The sequence below is a fragment of the Melospiza georgiana genome, chromosome 4 (assembly GCF_028018845.1).
Source record: "Melospiza georgiana isolate bMelGeo1 chromosome 4, bMelGeo1.pri, whole genome shotgun sequence".
Lineage (NCBI taxonomy): Eukaryota > Metazoa > Chordata > Aves > Passeriformes > Passerellidae > Melospiza > Melospiza georgiana.
In genome coordinates this window covers 29,921,031-29,942,345 of record NC_080433.1, presented here as the reverse complement: position 1 = coordinate 29,942,345, position 21,315 = coordinate 29,921,031, and positions in this window count along the sequence as shown.

Genomic DNA, 21,315 nt, shown 5'->3' with positions numbered 1-21,315 from the left:
TGAGTAATAGAAATGGTAAAAAGGTCAAACAAACTGAAAGTGTGTAGAACTGAAGCTCAGGAAAAAGAGAGAAACAAACTAAAAATAGGGTGAATTCAAGGCATCTGTTCAATCCCAAGTGAAACATGGTCGCTGTTTATTTCATTGCTGATCTACTTGAATTTTTTGTTCTTCTTTTTGAACTGAAATAGTTTCGATCTATGAGTTTATTTTAAAATATGTCAAAAACTTGATTTTGAAAGATTTGAAATTAAATACTTCTGCATTTCCTACTTTAAACTCCTAATTGGGGGTGGAGCAGGAAAGGAAGAAAAACACAGTTATTTTCAGGGTATTTTGACAATAAGAAAATGGAAGGGAGGCACAGCCTTCCAAATGCGAACACAGTTTCAGCTCTCCCACAGTTCTCCCTCTTTTTTTTTTTTTTTTTTTGTTTCCCCTGAGAAATTTACTCTTTGCTGAACGCAAAGATTCTTGCAACTACCGTGTATGTATCATCTCAAAGCCTCCTCCCCTCACCAATTCCTGCAGCTTTTGAGGAATTTCCAAGAAGCTTCACTTTCCTCAGAGTACAGGGATGTATCTCTTGCCACCCTTGGAATAAAGCTTCCCTCCTGTGCTCCTGGTGCTGCACTGAACTCATCCACAGCCATCCACAGCAACCACTGAGGAGGGTTCCACAGCTGTTGCAGGCACAGCCTGACATCCCTGTGAGTGTCTCTGTGCTCCCAGACCTCAAAGGATACAACACAGGCTGTGGGATGAGTCCAGCTGGAACTGTCTGCGAGAGGAAGCAGCTCCCACTGAAGTCAGGGTCATGGTCATCCCAGGCAGGATGTGCATCTGGGGACTCACAGGCTAACACAAGGCAAAACAACACTGATCAAATTCGGGAAGCAGCAGATCCTGCAAAAAACTTCAGATTTGGGAAGAAGGGGCAGGACATGGCAGAGCACCATTGAAATTTTGCAGCAGTACTGAACTGGTATTGGGTCATGAGCAGAAGTGAACTCGTTTTGGACCACAGTACCAGGTCTCCTTTGTCAGCTCCTGAGCCTTTTGGCAAAAGGTGGGAGGGTACTTTCATGGCTCAGACAAATTTTTGACTTAAGATATGATGCTTCCCATTTCTAAGTCATTAGTTCAGATAAAACCTGGACCATTTCTGATGTCCTGTCAGCTCTTGTGTAGCTCAGATCCAAAGAGAGTGACCAGCATCCTGGTATTATTGCCATAGGAGCAGGAATGGCCACAGAACCCAGCAAAGTGAGATCCTGTGGTGCTCCAGAAAATAAACTTGTCTTTCATCCCTATGGCTCACGTGTCAAGTGTACCGAGTTCTCTACCAAGAAAGAAGTGTAGTCATAGTGGAGACCATCTCATCAGCCTGGAATTTCAGCCTACCCATGCTCTTTTGTAAACCAGATGCAAAACTCATGGCTTGCTGGCTTCACCCAGCCCAAACTCCTACTCAGCCATTCTCTCCAGCATTTCAAATAACCAATCAAGTTCTTCAAATGGTAATAAAATAAAATAAGAACATTCTTAACTAGGCACCTTAGCTTTGTTTGATATCTTACCGAACAGCTAGTAAAATAATAAATTCCTTTTGAGGTAATAACTTTTGAAAGATAATTGCTAACTGTGAGATTTCAGAGGCTTGAAAGACATTGTTGTTGCTTTTTGGGCTGGTGTTTTTTGTTTTATTTCTTCTGGTGTGCTACCAGTTAAGGAGTTGACAAAAAGCTGGGTTTCATACTTTCCCTCAGGGCTCAGGAGACCAGAGGTCAAAAAATCCCTACTTTTTCAAAAGACATCCCATGATTGGCTCTGGTGGAGAAGTCACATTACTTCTGCCCTCCTCTGAGGAGGAGGGATGGCAGCACCTCTTTGCTTTGAGGCTTATAAAGGGAATAAGTGAATCAGAGAGACGAAGTCTCAGCCAAACAAGAGAAGTTCCCAGTCTCAGCAGTTTCCTCTGATTAGTCAGAGACCATCAGACTTTCTTGAATCTTGCAGATATTTTTCAATTTAAAAGACAGGCTAGCAATGTATTAGTCTCTAGAGGCATTTCTCCCTCCCACTCCTCCAGTCTGTAAAGAAAGCCTAAATGAGGTTTTTATCCAGCTAAGCCTGTTTAGGAGGATGACAGACAGTGGCTACAGAGAACCACCACTGCTATGAAGGGCTGTGCCTGCCTTGCTGAATATCAGGCTGGAGGGAAGGAATACCATCCAGAGGGACTTTGACAAGCTTGAGAGGTGAGCTCACATGAACCTCATGAAGTTCAATAAGGCCAAGTCCATGGTCTTTCATACGGGGTGGTCCCATGAAGAAATACAGGCAGAGCAGTGAATTAATTGAGAGCAGCCCTGAGGAGAAGGACTTGGAGGTGTTGGTGGATGAGAGGCTTGACATGACCCAGCAATGTGCATTCACAGCTCTGTATGCTGGGCTGCATCAAAAAAAATGTGGCCAGTAGGTCAAGGGAGGAGATTCTGCCCCTCTGCTTGACCCTCAGGAGACCCCACCTGGAGTGCTGCATCCAGCTCTGGAGTGCCCAGCATACTAGGGACATGGACCTGTTGGAGTGGGCCTAGAGGGCCACAAAGACAACAGGAGGGATGGAGAACCTCTCCTATGAAGGCAGCCTGAGAGACTGTCTCTCCTTTACTGGAGAAGAGAAGGGATTCCTTATAGCACCTTCTAGTACCTAAGTAGAGTCTAAAAGAAAGGAGAGGGGATAGGACAACTGGTAATGATTTCAAACTGGGAAAAGAGAAATTTTGTATTAGAGTTAAGGAAAACAATATTTACTATGATAGTAGTGATGTTGGAAAAGAAATGAAATTTAGCAAAATATTTAATTATAGTGAGTTGTGTGTGAACTGGTTTGTTAAAAAGTAGTTTTGTAGCCTTGAAAGTGTGTGTTGGGTTTTGTGTGTTACCTAGCAGGTAGTCTTAGGGATTTAATAAATAATTAAACTAGTGCAGGAAAGTAAGAATGCTAACCTGTCTGGAGGCAGCATACAATGCTCTTAGAATAAGATAAGCAGAGGATTAATGATCTTGTTTGTGAACCAAGGAATGTATCACAAGGGGTCTGTGACCAGGCAAGGGGAACGGGGAACTGTTTCTTGGAGACTTTGTTGTGAATCGCATGTATAAGAGGGAAGCACCCATACGTGAATTTGGGGGCTGGGATTTTGGGACGTGAGTCCCCCAAGCTCCCCGGGCCCTTAATAAAGCACCCACAAAACTTATCCAAGTTTTGTGTCATTTATCAATCGGGCAACAGTGAGGCACTTCCAAAGAAGTTGTGGATGCCCCATCCTTGGAAATGTTCAAGTCCAGTTTGGCTGGAGCTTTGAGCAACATGGTCTAGTGAAAGAAGTACCTGCCCATGGCAGGGGAGGTGGAACTAAATGATCTTTAAAGTCTCTTTCAAAAGAAATTGCTCTGTGATTTATGGTTTGTTGATGCACTGGCCATTGGCACACGTAGCTGTTGTCTCTGCTGGCATGCAGGTCCTGCCAGCTCATCCGTGGGGTGCTCAGCTGTGGAGGGTGCCACAAATTGTGCACCAGTTGTGACTGGTACACAGGGCACCTGTGTGGCTTTTGGCCCTGCCTAGACTGTGGGTGAGCAGAGATGGAAGACTACAGAGGGCAAGTCAAGGGAAGTGAAAGAATGTGGCAGAAAGAGGCTGGGTAGAAAGATGTACAGAGGAATGAGGAGAGACAAGAGGAAGTTACAGCTGCTGTGTGCTGCTAGTTTTAAATGGTGAAGACCTAAATGAAGTGAGTTACTATATGGGGAAGTACAACTGCTCCTCAGACCTCTCCAAGGAGTTTCCTTCTCCAAAGAAGAGTGCAGCTCTCAGGCACCGCACATGCTGCCCATGCTGGCACCAGGATGCAGGGCAATGTGGGCTCATACAGTTGCTTTGCCACGAGTAATTTAATATCTTCTGCAGCTTCAGGCATTGGCTGCAGCTGGAGACAGAGTCTGATGTGCTGCGCTGATGCAGCAGGACCAATCTGTTTCTCTCCACCTTAAGGCAAATGACAGAAGTGACAATCACATGCCGTTCATCTCTGGTCACAATTAGTTCAAGACAAAAGATGTTCCAAGCCTTTTGTTTTCTCTTCAAAAGCAAATGCAAGGGAGATTAAATATTTAAACCAGTTTTTCTCTCTCTTTTCCCATTCCTTTTCACTTTCCTCATTATTCAGTAAAGCTCATTTTTCCACCCCCTCACCTTCCTTCCCTCCCTCCCTCCCACATTCATCCCTCCTGCTTGGTGCTTCTCCCTTCCAGCAGTGCTGAAAAGTTAGTGTTCAGGAGCCAGTAAACTGCAGGTACCAACTCATATTCTGAACAGCAAATAGATGAGCTGCTGATCTGTTACTGCCTCTGAATTATCCATAGCTCCCCCCCAGTGTTTAAAGTCAGTGAAGGGCTCTCCAGGGGTGTTACACTGACTGGGAAAATAACTAATAATCATTAGTTATGAGTGAGAACAGTAATACTTGAGAGAATGTAGTTGGAGAAGGCAAGCAATTTAGAAAGTGGTGGTTTGACTTTTATTCTTGGTCCTGTCACAGAATTTGTGCATGGCTGTAATTTCTCAGTGTCCTAGGGTGTAAAATGTATTAATAGTAATTACTGAGATCCCTGCAAAGTGGAAAATATTGCTGTGAAAAATGAATTCAAGTCACCTCTTTTTTTTTTTTTTTTTCTTTTTGCTGCATTTCTTGTGAATCGGTGCTTTATTACATTTTAATTAAATATTTTTGAGAAAAGACTGCATTTCTAGTCCCCCTCCTTTCTATTTGCCACTGGCACAGCATGTCCAGATTTCCTTATCAGATATGCATGCATCTTTACATTTGCATTTCACTGCTGAACTTTTTAAAACTCTTCCAATCTTGGAAAAATTACTCAAAAGCAAAATTAAAGCTTAACTCCCCTCCCCGTATTTGGAAAAGACTCAGGATAGAACATGGGGGGAAAAAACCATTCGAAGTGTATAATTAATTTCCTTGCCCTTGGTGAATATCAAGGTAGGGTTGTTTATGGTCTCTCAGGCTCTGATGGAGCAAAAGCAATCCCCAACACATCCTTCTGTGTAGCTTATGATCCTGCTGGAGCAGAAGGGCAAGCCAGCCACCTGACAGTGACTACAGAGTGCTTCAGGAAGGAGTGGCTGTAGGCAAACTTCACCATTTCCAGTTTCTGTTTAGCATCCCATTTCCCTAGCTGCTCCCAGGCCCTGTGTCCACAAAGATAACTGCAGACCTGAGCCGACACATATCTTTCCTGCTGAATGATGCTGGTAGGAAGGGGTTCATTCAAAAAGGCCCCAAAATGTCTCCCCTCACTGACATCGTTCAAAAGACAGAGAGGAAAACAATTCATTTTGGGCCATTTCTGCGGCTGTGTTCCTAGTGATGTTGCTTGGATCCCCAAGATATGTACTCACTTGTCCTCTTTCACCTTCCATTCTGACTTCCTACCAGGGCTGATGATCATCTGTTAAACATTTTTATCTGCAATGGGAATATGGACAACTAAGGAGAGCAGAGGGGAAGGAAGACTTGGGAGAAGATGAAGAGGACTGGGATGAGAGCCCTGTAAGACTTCACGGAAAAATAGCTAACCAAAAGCACAATCAAGTCTCATTAGATACAGCTAAAAACAAAGACAAAACAAATGGAACAAGACAAGGTGCATGAAAAATGCATGAAAGAGAGACTGACAAGGCAGAGCCCTCTGCATCCCACGTGGTGCTGCCTTTGACCAGCTATTCTATTGGGGTCTCCATTAAGAAGTGGCAATTGCAAATCTGGGTCTGGCCACTATATTTGGTATCAGCTGGTTCCATATAAAGATTCCCAGTCAGAAACTCTTCTTGCCTAGTGATCTGTCAAGGGGAGAAAATGGTTTCTCTAAGGATCTGCTTTCTCACATTCTTTCATACTCCACCAACACATTCAATCTACACCCGTGCCTCCAGAAAACAGGGTTAACTCACTTGTGAAACCTTTACAGGTCTTTACAGGTACATCCTTCTAGCACAGCTCTGCTCACTCCAAGGTCTTTTTATGCCTGGCTGCCAAGCTTCTCTAAATCCAGTGCTTCTCCCTGAAGCCATAAGTGTGGACTGCATGATGACAAGCTGATCTCAGACAATTCCCTCGGTTGTCTTCCTGGAGCCAGAGCCTGAGCACTACAGCTGTCTAATACTAAGTTATCTTCTTGGGTTACCACCACTCCGTGGTGGCTCTGGCTCTACATCTGCATGATTCTACACAGGTTTTATTTGAGACTTGGTTTCACTGCAGTTATTAACAAGAACATGTGAATTAGAGCTCTGTGTCTTCACACAGGGCTAATTGTTTCTGTGCCTTCCTCTATCTAAAGGATCAGTTCCATGTTAGAACCTGGGCATTTACAGTTCCTTTATTAAGAAAATAAGAATGTGCCAGGGATTGAAAAATGCCTTATCCCTTTGATTTGAGAGATATTATATGCCTTTATTTTTCATGAAAGGAAGCCAGTGAATGGGAATATCACTCTGAGGGAAGAACAGGTGATAATGACAGGTTGTTCTTTTATATTTCCTTTTTGTTCTTGTTCTGTTTCCCTCTCTCAAAGGACTGCAATCATGTACTCAAGAATCAAAGTAAAATCCATTATAATAATAATAAGGTAATACTACATACTCTTAGTGTAACTTTTTTGCTAATATCTCCATACATTCTGCAAATATCTAGGAAGTGAGTCTCAGTGTCTCAGGAACATAAATATTTTAGCAATTTGCAGATGGAAAAACTGAATGTGCCTACAGGTTTTAAACAGTTACTCTCGGGTTACTCAGAGTAAGCATCTCCAGACTTGAGCTCCCCCTGCCCACACTGCAAACTAACTGAAAACTGAGCAGCCATTACTAATGAGCCAGCTGCTGAGCATGAATTAATTTGTCCTGGTGAGAGATTATATAGCTTTTGGCTAGTTCAGAGCATGAGCAGAGTGAATTTTATCTGTCTGCAAAGGGCCACACAAATAATAGCCTTCAGGCTGCACGACTGGAAACAGTCCCCAGTCCCCAGGATCATCTGTACAGCCAGGAGGTGACACAGCACACAGAGATGTGTGTATAATAACCTCATTGCAGACCACCAAAACCTTCCTGAGAAGTACACTAATGGACATGTTAACAACCTCATCTGCGTGCTTGAAAGGAACCAGAGCACAAAACTGCTTTGGCCCAGTTTTTAAAAGGCAGTGTTGCCTGCTACAATCTCTCCACAAATATATGTCAGGTCCTCAACATCATAAAGCAGGCTTAAAAACTGCAAGATTAAAACCAACTAGATAAGAGGAAAGAGACCCTCAGGGTGCTGCAAGGTCAGGTTTTTCTCTGCAGTGGAAATGTCTAGCATCTTGTTTTTTAACTAAAAGATCAAAACTCTGATCAAAGCTTCTGTATTTGCACATATTTACTGACAGGGGTCAAATTTGAATGGGCCCCTTTTTTTAATATGAAATTGGAGAATTTTCCTGAACCTACCTGGTTCCTCTGCCTGCAAATCTCTAATGATCTGTAATCAGGAAAATACAGTTTTTTAGCAACAGCTACAATCAGGTCTTGTTTGTATGAGGACAGCAGCATTGTTGCCTGCCTCCTCAGGGGCCAGATTTTAAGGCTGGGGCAATCCCCCTTGAGCCCTGCCCAGCAGAAGCAGGAGGGCAGCACCAGCCTTTCCTTGCTATGAGTCTGTGTCCTCTGGCCAGGGTGCAGGCTGTGCTAGATGGCACCCCACTTTTAGCAATGTAAAGAGTGACCATTTTGACAAGAAATTCTATCAAAGTGCCTTTTTCTCTGGTATAAATGACAAAGCGAGCTGCTGAGTCAAAGGAAATAAGATCTAAGGCATCGTCTATATGTTTGTTCTGGCTGAAGGCTTAGAGAATTTGTGCAGGAGTATAAATTTACCCATTACCTTTTCCATCACCCTGCACTCTCCCAGCCTTCCTCTGTCCAGAGGAGCTTGTTCCTCTTAGATAATTACACAACAGTCCAATTAACAAGAAAACTTCCCATCTTCAGCGCCCAATCAGACTACCAGATTATTAAAAGCTCCCATTGGCACTGACCTGCACTTTGCTTCAAATCAGAGGGCAACTGCATCTGTGAAACGAACAGAAGGGACAAATTTAATTACTGGCAAACTAACTCGTCAGGATTTCCATTCCTGCTTATTGCTGGACTGTAGAGAAAAGAGTTTGTGGTTTATGTGGGAGGTCAAACAAAGATGGGAAAGGGGCTAACCATAAGAATTGGTGCTGGAAATCACTGCTAATGAAGATAAAATTCAAGAACAGGGAACTGCTTCATCTGCCAGCCTCTTCTATGTGGCATACACCTAAGTCACACTGCTTTTATCCTCTCTTTCAAGGATTTGACCCTTTTACCATACAACCTAGCTCCATATAGTGCTTCTTAAGGGAGGGGGTTGGTGAAGAGCCTAAGGAGTTCAAGATTTTCCACTTTTGCAGTTGAAGACCATTTATGTAAGCGCCTGGAAATAGCGATTCCTCCTTCCCAGTGCCTTTGAAAGGCACTTTATTTTAATGCTACAGAAGGGAAAGCAGGCACACATACTCATGCTGAACTTGTGATTCCTTTGATGGGTAACACCACAGTCTCTGTGCTGTCAATGAGGACTTGAAACCAAACTCAGCAGCAAAGGTAAAGCACAAACCAGTTGCTCTGGTGCAGTCTCTCATTGGTGGCACAAGGGCTCGCAGAGTCCTTCCCTCTGCTGCCGGCCGATCCGATGGTTTGTTTTGTTTCAGGATGGACTCCCGCTCCTGCATTGTTCGCACGGGAGGTGGATGGGAGGAACGACGCGAGTTGGCATAGCAACCTCAGGCTCTGCGCACTGGGGCTTATGCAACCACCGGCAGGTTGAGAAGGTGGGAAAGGGCACTTCCCTTCTCTCACAGCCTCGTCAACAATTGCTTCACATCCTTGGCAATTAAGCAGAAATAAATGATCTGCCAGAGCTTTGAACTTCCTGCAAAGCCTCCCCCTTGCCTTGGTTTTCTTTCTGGAAGAATTACAAGCTTTTGGGCAACAGCAGCAGCCTGCAAAGTGCCCTTCACCTCATCCATCACCCATGAGAGCATGACCTGAGAAAGGTTACTGGCTTTCTGGGTTTTACTCACCACCAGCAGCCAGCCAAGGGTGCTTCAGGTACAGAGTGCATGACTAAAAATAGGATGGATGACCCACTGACTGCTGTGCTTCAGCCCTGACACACCCAGCCTTACCTAACCATGTGCTCCAGGTCTGCACCACAGAGATGCAATGCTGCACCTCCAAGGAGAAAATGAAGAGGTTGTATGACAGCTTTTTGCTCTTGCTGCCAATACAAAGCATGGAGATTTCAGGTCCTAAGTGTTTTCAGGTGAACAGCTAAGCAGGTCTTCTGTCCTCCTCATTGAAGTGAAGGAAAAGGTGAAGAAAAGCCAGGGGTTCTGTTAGCAGAATGAATCTCCAAGATACTTTTCCAGCATGTAGTAGTTAATGGGGTTGATTGGAGATTTTCTTCCATCTTATCTTATTACACCCTCAGTTATGAGTTTTTTTAGACACCACTAGCAATTGTATCTATCATGCTGGACAAATTTTATTTGTGAATACTGAAAAGGGCAAATAGGGAATAAATCTGATGTCCTCGCTGCAGCTGAGCTAATGTAAACTCTTGCCAGCAGGGAGAGCTTTAAAGTGGACAGATAGGCGGCTTGGTCAGAAGTGCAAAAGGGCACTGCGCTGAGCTGAGCATATGGCTGGTCAATAACCACTGCAAATCCTTGTGGTTTTACAGTAAATCTCCAAACAGCTGATGAGTCTTTCAGGATTTGGATCTGTGTGATGAGAAGAATGAACTCCTCAGTTTTATTTTGATTTCAAGCAGGGAAAACAACACAAAGACAACAAAACAAAGTTTTCATCAATGCAGAGAAAATTCTGTAAGCATCATTGGAATTAATCCTACAGAATCAAAGGTTTGGAAGTAAAGGCAGGTCGTTCCTATTTTCAGTCAGAAAATAAATATTAATAACTTGTAGGCCAGTCCCATGATTCAGGAAGAGGTGACTCATGCTTCAAGATGCTTGGTAGGCCAGCATTGACATTGCTACAAACACCTTCAGTGTCCCATTAGCACCTAGTCAGAGGTGCTAGAGCTTCCCACAGGGGCAGCACAGAAGCAAAAAGCCTTGGCTGCCCAGGTTAGTATCCCTCCGTTCCTTGGCCTGCCAAACATGCCCTGATGTGTTTCTCAGCGAACTTGGCCAAGCCTGTCAAGGATCATCAAAGGTGGTGAGGAGCTCAGACGCTTCTCAACTGCTCTGTGGCTGGATGGCTTTTTTCTATGTGGAAATCTTCTCTAGGCAGGGTGCAGTTTTCCAGCATTCCTAATGCTGAGCTTCAGGGAATTTATTATATGACCTGATGAACCAAAGCCAGCCCATACACATTCTTTTGGGATGCTTCCAATTTTTCTCTTCCTCTGGACAGGAGAAAGCAGAGGAAGGTGACGGGAGCTGAGCTATTCTGAAGAAGGATGTACTTTTGGAAAGGGAACAGCTACTCGAGCTGCCTTTGACAGCCTTTCCAGCCCTCTGCCCCTACTCCTGTGTCACAACTGCCCTGTTTGTGGCACATGAGCATCATGAAAATGCAAAGGGGAGAGAGAAAGGGACATTTACACCTTGTGCCAGCATGTCTAGAGAACACTGCTCCTGATAGAGCCTGCCCAGAGCAAGCACAGATTTGTTGGGTTCACAGTGAGGAAGAAGATTATGGTCTGTTCATGAGCACCTGGGCAAACTAACACTTACATGCAAGGCAGCATGCACTGCAAGGTCCTCACATTTGGTGGCTAGGGTCTATAAGCTTCCTCCAGGCTTCTTTTTTGATCAACTCCAGTCTGTAAAATTAATATGAAAATTGCAGGTAGCCCTAAAAATGACAGGGTGTGTCACCTCCCCTCTGGTTATTGCTGAAGGAAGATACACAGACCTAAGGCTGCAGATGCCAGTCCCAACTACAATGAGATCACACAAAGTCATTAATAGCCAAGAAAAATGTTACAGAACTATTTTAAACTCTTCTAGGTTTTGCATTTCCTAGCTGTCCCACAGTTGGAGTGCAGGGAGGTCCTGGAATATCACCGGTATCTGTGTGTGGTAAGGGAGATGTCTCTCAGCTTCACTCAGACTGTCAGATCTTGCTGCTGACCTCACACAGACAGCGTCTCCCTTCCTCACTGACCACCATCTGTCCCAGGAGAGTCTGACAGAACAGGCCAGAGTGATGCAGGGACACCACTGCCTTTTGAGGCTGTGACAGAGCCCAGGGCAAAATGAAGGCCAAGCACACATGGACTATACAGCCAAGCATGATTTGCTGCCTGCTGTTTCTCTCCAGTGTCTCTGCCGCTTTGCATTTCTCCCTTGCCCTAGCAGCAAGAGTAACCCAGCACACAGACACAGTTAGGAAATCAAATCCCAGGTGCTGGAGGCAGCTGTGGGAGACATGGTGAGTGCCTCTCACAGTGCTTCCTTGCTGTGAAGGAAGTACATTTAAAATGGGCTGAGTGGCTCTCGGAGGGGATGCCTTGCAGGGGTGGCAGAGGGACAGCGTAGAGCTGCTCATTGTTCTCCTCTCTAGCTGCTACCCCCTCAGTCCTTCTGCTCACAAAGGGATTCACCAGCACTCCATGCCGGCCATTTTCTTGGATTTGGCCTGATGACCAAAGCCACCCTCAGATGAGAGGACAGACAGATTCCTTCACATCTCTGCTGCTTTCTATAGCCTGCCATCATCAGGGAGAATAAAAGAGAATCATGAATACAGTGTCCAAGCATGATGGAGTTGAAGTCTGTGGCTGTGGGGAAAGGCTGACACTCTTGCCATCAGACCTTTAAGGAGCCCTGTAAGACAAGCAGATGCCAATCTGTGCTCAGTGCAGTGCTTGTTCTCTGCAAAACCTCTCTTTGCAGTCCCTCTTAGCCCAGTAAGAGAGAAGTGAGCATGCACTTAACAGAGCCCTGTTAGATACTGCACCCCAGTTGTGGCACCTTAGGCACCTTACCACTGTAGGCTTTGTCTCCAGTGGCATTTGGGGGTGGGAAGGGGGAACATTACAAATACTTTTCTCTGCCCCCTTCCTGCACACAAAACTTCCCTCTCACCCTCTAGTACTGACTCTTACCAGCCTGATGCAAAGTTAGGCACTGCTCCACTTGCTGTAAAGCTCTTTCCTTTCCTTGTTGTTCCACGTTGGGTACTGCAGACGGTAAGTGTCAGAAGGAAAACAACCATGTTAACAGAAATGGATTTTTCTCTCCACACAGATGGACACCAAATATTTTTAAACACAATCTCACCAAGATGTGTTAATTTGTACCTTGGTAACCCCATGAGCCTTTCTTGTAAGAAAGCAAAAGAACAGATGGATAATATTATGAAACACCAGGGAGATGGATGGTTGCATAGTGGACACATTTGATCCTTCTCCAGTTCTCAGATAGGACTCCAACAAAGCGCTTAATTTTTGAAGCCTGGCCTGCAGTCACAACTAACCCTGAGATTTGCAGACCAGTCCAGGCTCAAAAGCACCAACCACGGTTGCCTTAGCAGTCTAAAGAGAGAAAGGATATGTGGACAAGTCAGTAAGAGCAAGTTGTGTCACATGCTAACGGCTGGAAACAGCAAAAAAGCACAGATGCTCCCTGGGAGGGAGCAACACGAAGCAACAGTGTCTAAAGAGACAAGAGAGAGGAATAGTGGGCAGCAAATTGGTCTTGGCTCCACAGGTCAGGTATGTCAGCCAGAACACTAAACACAAGCAGTGTGGTTGGCATTGCTTTCTGTCACAGCCTTGGAAGGCAACACTTACTACTTAGGTGGCTGTGACCAGCAATTTTATGGAATAGTGATCTTGAGTGCAGGAACTTACCAGAAGGGTGCTGGGGAAACTTAGAGTTCAACTCAGATCACTTTAATCTCCCAGAGAGTCACATCTCCCTCTCCTCTCAGTCACACCCCGCCAGAATCTACCACAGGAATCTGTAAAAGAAGAAACCTGCATTTTTACATACCTATTTTATCCTATTTAGAGCAGAGACAAATCCAAACTGCTGGAAGTGTGACCTGGCCATCACATCCCTGATGACTCAAGAATTTAGGACCCCAAATCTCACTGAGCGTACTCCTCTTTGATTGTGAAGGAACAGTTCCCTTTGCTCTCTTGAGTTTGCTCATGTTGATACAATGATACCTCTGCAAATAAAGGAATGATGAAACTTTGTGCACGAGGTACCCATAAAAAGACACCCATAAAAGCGTTTCCTATAAAATGACTCCTTTGTGAAATGACTAACTAAAATAAGAGCATCTCCTACCTCAAATATAGATAGTTTTTCTGCCCAAATTAAAGGCAGACTAAAGGCTCTCACTGTTACTGTTACTGTGAAAAGCAGGCAGCAACATTTGGGAAAGGAAATGCATGGAAGAATAGCCCTGAAGAGAGCCTGGAGAAAGACTGCCATGCTGTATGCTCTTTCAAAGATTTCAGGACCCAAGAGGAAAGAAGCTGCATGGAAGCAGGATTTCATACCTCCTTGTTAAACATACTTGTCAAACATCTCCACCTGCACTAACAATTTCTTTGCTTGGTGGAAATTACCCTTTGTTTGAAAAACATAGCAGCTGTAGATCCATCCCTCCATAGGTAGTGAGGCCTTTGCGTATGGGAAACATCTAAAATGGGGCAGTTAATAGAGGCTATAACCATAGTCCACAAAAGCCCCATGGATCCAGACATCAAGGAAAAGAGAGAACTGTTTGACACAGTTTGTGGAGCAGACATTCTGTCCAGTGCCATGGATGCTGAGATCCATCTGGTTTTGGACTGATCTCCAGGAAAAGTGGTGAAAGCCACTTTGCTTTTTGTTGCTTGTATAAATCTTGACAACTCAGACTCTGGGAGGTGCCCTGTAGTGAGCAGTCCTCCTCTGGCAAGGAATTACCATTGCAATAAACACCAGCCTTTCTTACTCTTAACCCAAGCACAGCCCTGGCCTTCACAAACAGGAGTCCCAGGAGTCCTCCAGGGCAGGCTGCAACATATTTCAGCCTTTGGACATGGCAGGGCAGGGAACTCTCACAACCAGAAATCCAGGTCTAGTCTGCCATTATGAGGGTTGCTTGGAGACAGTGCACATAAATAAATACGGAATGCACAGCTTAAAATGGGAACCTGTCCATCTGACTGGCTCCTGGAATAATTTTCTTTGCTTCCACACTCAGACCCTGGGCAGCTCCCTCCCTGCCTTTGAGATCTGGAGCTATTCTTGGTAGTGCCACTGGATTAATATTGCAGGAAACAGAGAGGTAATGTATGGTGCTGTCAGCCGTGGACAGAGGAGAGCATGCCCTTCTCCCCAGGAAGGAGAAAACAGCACAATGAATGTGGGAAGGTGTCAGTCAGCATTTGCGTCCCTTCTTGAGGCTGGACTCCTCTTCCAGCAAAAGGAATGCTAATCATCTGGGTGAGCTGCTTGTTCCAGTGCTCCAAGGCTGACTGATACCAGCAATTAAAACTGCATTTCTTTATGGGGCAATTTGGCATGGTTGCTGCATCTTAGGAGCTCAGGCACTTTGGAGGCAGATTTCAGAGTGGGCTTTGTCATCTGGAGGGGGCTGTAAAGGCCACACTGGCAATGAAGTGAACATTCATGTCATACAGACCCTCTCAACATGTTAACTCCATTAGCATGTGCTTTGTGGGTTGGTTTTTTTTTTTTTTTCTGTATTTTGTGTTTTCATGCTGCAGATCAAATAATTTTCTTGGTCCAATTAGAGTTACAGCTGCTAAAGCCTAAGGCATGACTGGCTGATTGGGTTTTGAAGAATGTGACATTTTGCAGCTAAAAGCTTTATCAAGGCTAAGCAGCATTAACCTCTTTTCTTGCTTCCTTTTTTCTCTTTAAGTAATAGAGATTTGCTGTCTCCAGCTGGACCCACTGCGCATGCCAGAGTCTGGGCAGCTCATGATAAATGATTGATTCTCCACAGCTTTGCATCCCAGTCCTCCCAGCTCAGCCAGTGAGTGCCCCAGCCTACTGCTAGGGAAGGTAGATGCCTCTCATTAAACCACACACCTGGTGTGGAGCAGTCCCAGTGTAAACACAGGCGTGGCACAAACTCCCCTGCATGTCCTGGGTGGGCTGGGGCTCCCATTGGCTTTGGTAGGAGTGCCCCCATCTGCCTGCTCGTCCCACTTCCCCAGACTGAGTGACTGCCACATAGGGATATAACATGTGGTTATAACATTCCCTGCTTCTCTCCTCACAATCCTGCTGCACTGCACCTGCACACACACACACACACACACCTGACTGCACACTCACAGGACACGCTCAGCGCACTGGGAGTTTAGGGGACATTACCTTAATAAACAGGCAGATTTAACACAAGCTAGCAATGCTGCCAGAATGGCCCCAAGCCGAGCTTCAACGTGACTCTGGAAAGGCCACCAGCACATGGATGAATGAGCCTTGGCCTCTCTGGCTTCTTGAAAGTGAAATGCCACGGCACAGAGAAACAGGCGTCCTTGTCATGGAGCTAACTCAGGCTGGGCAAGAGACACCTTGTCCTAAGGTGTCCTAAGCTTCCCTCTGTGTCATTCAGCTGAGAGATACTGGCTTGCAAAGATTTGATTAGGAGACTTCTTCCAAAATGGCAACATTCCTTCACTCTGTCGCCCACTGAAGGGATTTCCTCCTCTCATCGCACCCAGCTTTCCCGGTTCTTTTAAAGGGTCTTGAGACAGAGGCTGCAGAGCTGTTCTGGGTCATGGCACTCCCTAAGACAAAGGAAGAAGCAGGGGTCCCCACAAACAGTACTTTTCTGTAGGTACAGGCTCACAGCAAGAGCTTGACTTTGAGAAGAGAAAGGAAATCAAATCCTTCAAAATGCGTCTGCTTTGAGGATTAAATCATATTCATTGCAGCCTATTTGTATATTTAGCACATTTTCTTGGCAAAGATATAGATGCAATTCTTATTTGGTTTACACAGCTGCAAATCCCCATCTGAGTTAAAAGAAGATGGTAAAGTCAGAGCCTGTAAATTCACTCTGGAAAATACATTCAGTCTTGTAAGTCACAGTTTACACTAGACCTTAGCCACAAGAGACTGAGAGGTTGTCTATTTACTGTTAGAGTGAGGATGCAGGACTTAGAGACTGTTTCCTTCTAAAAGCCAGTTCTGCTCCCATCTGGAACTGCAGAGCATCTCAGCACATTATGGGTAATTAGCTGCTCAGTGGTGAAAGACTGCTGTGGTTTCCTTTGGGATAAACCATATCCATAGTCTAAGCATTGAATGACAGCCTGGCACCATTGTCAGAGTCTGCATTTCTGCATCAGCATACTCAGCAATCCATAAAAAATACACTTCCCTATTCTCCCAAAGGAAGGTTTAAGCAAAAAAAATGTGTGGGGAGAGATATATCATGGATACCTGGGACCACCGGATACACTGGTTGGAGTCAGTTCTGGAGGATGCCTTTTCCACTTGCTCAGGAAGAATTTAGAGATGATTCAAAACTGCTGCTAAGAGCCCAGTCCTAAATGGGATGTGGGGATCAGCCAGTTCTGTCCAGTTTCCACCTCTCCTTACTGATAAAGCCAGCTTGGTGCAATTTCTCCTGCCTGTATTCATTACCAGTAGATCAGACTATTCTTCCAAGACTTTCCTTTTTAACTGAAATATGGCATTTTACTGATGCCATGTTTTTTACACCAGGTCCGAAATATGGCATCTCCATAACATATTAGCCAGTCTGAACATGAACATGGATGTAGAGTTAAATATACAGTAAAAATCTGCTATATAGTGATAGTTCTGTCTTTAACATGTTTTCAACATGTAAAAAACCCCTACATGTTAATATAAATATCTGTGACTTTTACTCCTTCTATTTGAAACCTGGATCTGGACTCCAGGATTTTCCTGCAAGCCTTCAGACTCGGATTTGGTTTTTGACAGATGAAAACAAATACGAGAGGCTGGTGGATGGAACCTCTCTGTCCAGTACTGGTGTCATTCAGAAAGCTGTGCGTGTGTGGGGGGGAAGAGGGGCCCCGACAGTTCCCAAACACTGTGCAGCACACCAGCTTTGTGCCAGCTTTTAGCACACAGCATACCTGGGAGATGAGCAGGGAAATCATGGGCTGGGGAAACATTGTGCTGCAGTTACCACCGAGGTGGTGGACTGATGGTCCCCCAGCCAGTCTGCCCTGGTGTAAGTGCTAATAACAATCCTGTGCTGGGAATAGACTGAGCCCCCTCCCTGACAGCACCCCAGGAAGAAGCAGAGGCAGTAGGAGAAAAATAAGTTTTTAATATTAAGAGATGGTTCAAGAGATGCCAATACTTGGGCAGGGAAATAGTCTGCTGCTTTGGCATGAACTCTGTCCCACACCCCAGCAGTAGGACAGAGCTGATGTGATTCTCTAGGTCACTCTCATTGCAGAGTGTGGTCACGGGAACATCCACACTACACGTATGTTAGATTACTCCTAGCCTCTGCTGCAACAGATAAACCAGCTGCTACAGAGGCAAAAGCTGTGTGTTCTGCTATGCATATTTAGCTGCATCCTTCCGGCAGAATAGTGGAGTCCTCACCAGACTTGGCTTCCTCAGCCCTACACAGTCCTTCAGTATTGTACCCCCAGGCACTGACTGCTTACCTCTTCTGCCAGGGGTGCTTTTCTGACTTTCTCTGGCCCAGGGTGCTGACTGTCTGGTTGGTGTGAGCCTTGGAGTAATCCCTGGGCACTCTGCCCAGCAACCACAGGAGGTTCATGCACCTTCCAATCTATGGGAACTGGTTTTTAGAGGATGTCCTCAGAATCAGTGCTCCCCTGGCACCTGAGTTTTGATGGTGAGGTGGCATGTAACTTCCACCCAAGACCTTCTGGAGCAAATTTCTTAGATGGGGAGTTTCCAAGTCTAATTTGCCCCTTTAGGAGTTTAATAATGCCTATAAAGGCATGAAATAGCCTTTGATTAGGAACTCCTCACTGCTACTTATTTCTCTGGAGAATCTGGCTGTTTACAGCTTTGCTCATTCTTCTGTACTCTCACTCCCAACCAAATGGAGGTTGTTATTTTGGGGCTGCATTCAAAAACACCCATATGGGAAGAACATAAGTTGCTTCCAGAACAAAAATAAGCCATGGCTATGTACATGCCTTAAAAAGACAGTCAAGGTAGTCCCTGTCTGCTTCTTACAGCGTTATTCAAGCACCTTGATCTTTTGCAGTATTTACCCAGCAACTCAGTCAGCAAAGCACCTGGGAAAGATGGAATGTAGCCCTAACTCCCTTTTCAGATGTGTATTGGCTAGTTTAGGTACTGTCTTAGTCTACAAGGAAACCAATTGCAAACCCTAATTCTCCCAGCCATCTACCTCACAGTGGGCCACCTGGGCAGCCATCTCCTCCTCTCCTATAGCATCTGCCTGTAGCATCTTCTGCCTTTTCCCCCTTCCCTCTCCCCACGCAAAAGGTGCCTGCTATGCCTGGCTGTGCCCTGCCCAGCTGCCTTCACAGACTGGGGGGAGCAGGGGGACATGGATGGGACAGGATGTGGAGGCTTCTCGTAGCCTTAAGGATCTGCATTTGTTCCTCTGGAGCATAAGAAAGGTGAAAAACCAAGGTTTAAAATTAACAGTTGTCAGGAGAGATTAATTGCTGTAAATTTAAAAAACTGGCTGAACCAGCTATTTTTTAAGAGTGAGAGTTTACTGAAGTGGTGGATCGCTTTCACAACTGAGATCCCTTTTGCAGCTGAATAACATTTTCCCTGCTTCTGTTTCTAGTTTACATCAGTCCAACAGTTAACCCACTCAAAGCTAAGAAGCAGAATAGGCAATGAAAAGGGGAAGTCTGTTTTCTTCAAATTTAGGCTGATATCTACTAGTTCTACAGACCTGATGAACACCAAAAGGAAAATAACTTTCATTAGCATATTTTCTTTGGGTAACAAACCATATGTTTCATGTAAAATATTTTGATAAGTGACTTCTGTCCAGCACATGTAATGTTGTCTGACTTAGCTCATAATACCAATTTAAATGCTAGTTTTCTGGATTCTAAGCTGTTTCCTAATTATATTTATAAAGATTAAGAATTTTAAAAATGTGACTATTTAAAAAACAGTGAATGATTGTTCTACTATACTAAGATGTTTAAGCATGTGGCCAAGTTGTTCTCTTGATTTGCAAATAGAAATGCCTTATTTATTCTTCAGGGTGTAACTAGTTGCAAATCAGACTGTCAAGCAGCAAAGGGGAAAGAAAAACTACCTTTTTTTTTCCCCAGAAAACAATTTAAAAGAAAAAAATAAAAGGAATGAAAAAGAACCACAAAACCCTCAAACCCATGAATAACAATAATAGATTAAACTTTCTTTTTTAGCTTTAGTCACAGCTAAATGCAGTGATTTTAAAAACCCATTCATTTCAGCCAGCTGCCCTTGCAATGATGACCTGACATTTCTGAGGGGAGCAATCAAATATGATCCTGTTATTTGTTTGTCCACCTGTTACAAAGCAGGGATAGACAGGTCCCTGTGCTGGAATGAGATTGAGTTCCCGTGTCCTCTGGCTCAGCTCTCTCTAACCTTGTGTGCACCATGCTGTCTTTGTGGGACTGTGTTCTTGCCAGAGACATTCAAATGTGCTTCATTGCCTGGGTCCTGGGGTCTGCTGAAAGGAGTGAAAGAATGGTGTAGCTCGCGTGTGCAATCTTTATGGGTGGCCCTTTCTTCCTGTGCTGAGGAGTTTGCTGTCTCTGTAAGAATCAACCAATAACCTCCCACCCAGCCTTGCTCAGGACGCTCTGGCTCAGGACACTGTGGACCTGAAATACCTTTCCAAGTACAGCAGCCTTGTCATGCAGTGCTTAATGTTTCTTGATCATGTAGCCAAGTAAGTTAGAAAGATTGATTGCCTTGTCTTCCCACATTGCTGTAGCTCTGGGCTGGATGATGGGTGATCCTTGGCTCTCTTCGTCCAGCTTCACTCTCGCAGCTTCTCCTTGCCAACTTCTGTCAGCCCTTCAGTGCCTCCTCCAGCTTTTGCCACTGGTGGGTCTGTCTGCATGCTCAGTTCACAAGCTCCTAAAAAGGCTTTTGCTACAAATCCCTGGGTCTGTCCAGGATATGGATCTTTTTCAAGGTGGGAAAGTCACTGCTGAGTTGACTTCTGCTGTCCCTGTGGACTTTGTAACCATGGCTCCTCATCTTAGATGTGAGTAATGTTTTCTTCTAGCTCCCAGCAAACGTGTCTCAGCAGCACTGCAGATGTGGGCAGCCACTGTCTCCTAGGTAAGGATGCTTCCTTAGAGACACCTTGCAGATAAACACAGTGCCCTGTACTGGAAATACACTGGGGCATCCTTAAGGGGAACTTGAAGGGGAGCATTTACACCTAATTCAAGAACTCTCTACACTTCCCTTCCTACATACAGCATACAAAAAAATAAAGTGCTCATATTGTGACTAAGAATCAGGTTCAGTTAAGTCAAAGCCATATTTTAGGTGCAAGTGTACATCTGGGTGATGCTGCACTACAGACCCCAGATCTTGATCATCACCAATGCAGTTTTCCTGGGGCATGTCCTTCAGTTCACCCCTGTCCAGGTGACACCAGGTCTTTGCCACCCCTGGGAGAGCCAGAAGTGTTGGTACCTGCAAGACACTGTGGCAGTGGAAGGGAGCCCTAGGAGGCAGGGGTTGAATGGGGAGATCAGCATGTTCCAGGCTTGCAGAAACCCTAGGAGTGAAAAGCCCAGCTGGTGTAGAGTCTTCAGATCCCACAGGAACAGGAGCTGCTGAAATTCCTCAGGAAGATGGATAAGTGCTCTCCCAAATTAGTCAGCATCTAAATATAGTAGCTCAACTCTAGCTGAATGACATGTAATCAGACCTCTTCCTCAATGCTGCATTATATTGTTAAGCTGCATTATCAAGAATAATCATCTCATATGTGTGATTAATATATCAATACCAACGCAATGTATTAGAATTCATTTTTTCCCCCAGAGGGAACAGATATGGGTGTATGTAGTAGTGAAGACATCCTTTAAAGGCAGGCTTTAAACTTTCTCAAAAATGAGTCATCTTGAGACATGGGGGTCAAAAGATCGCTGTAAATATATC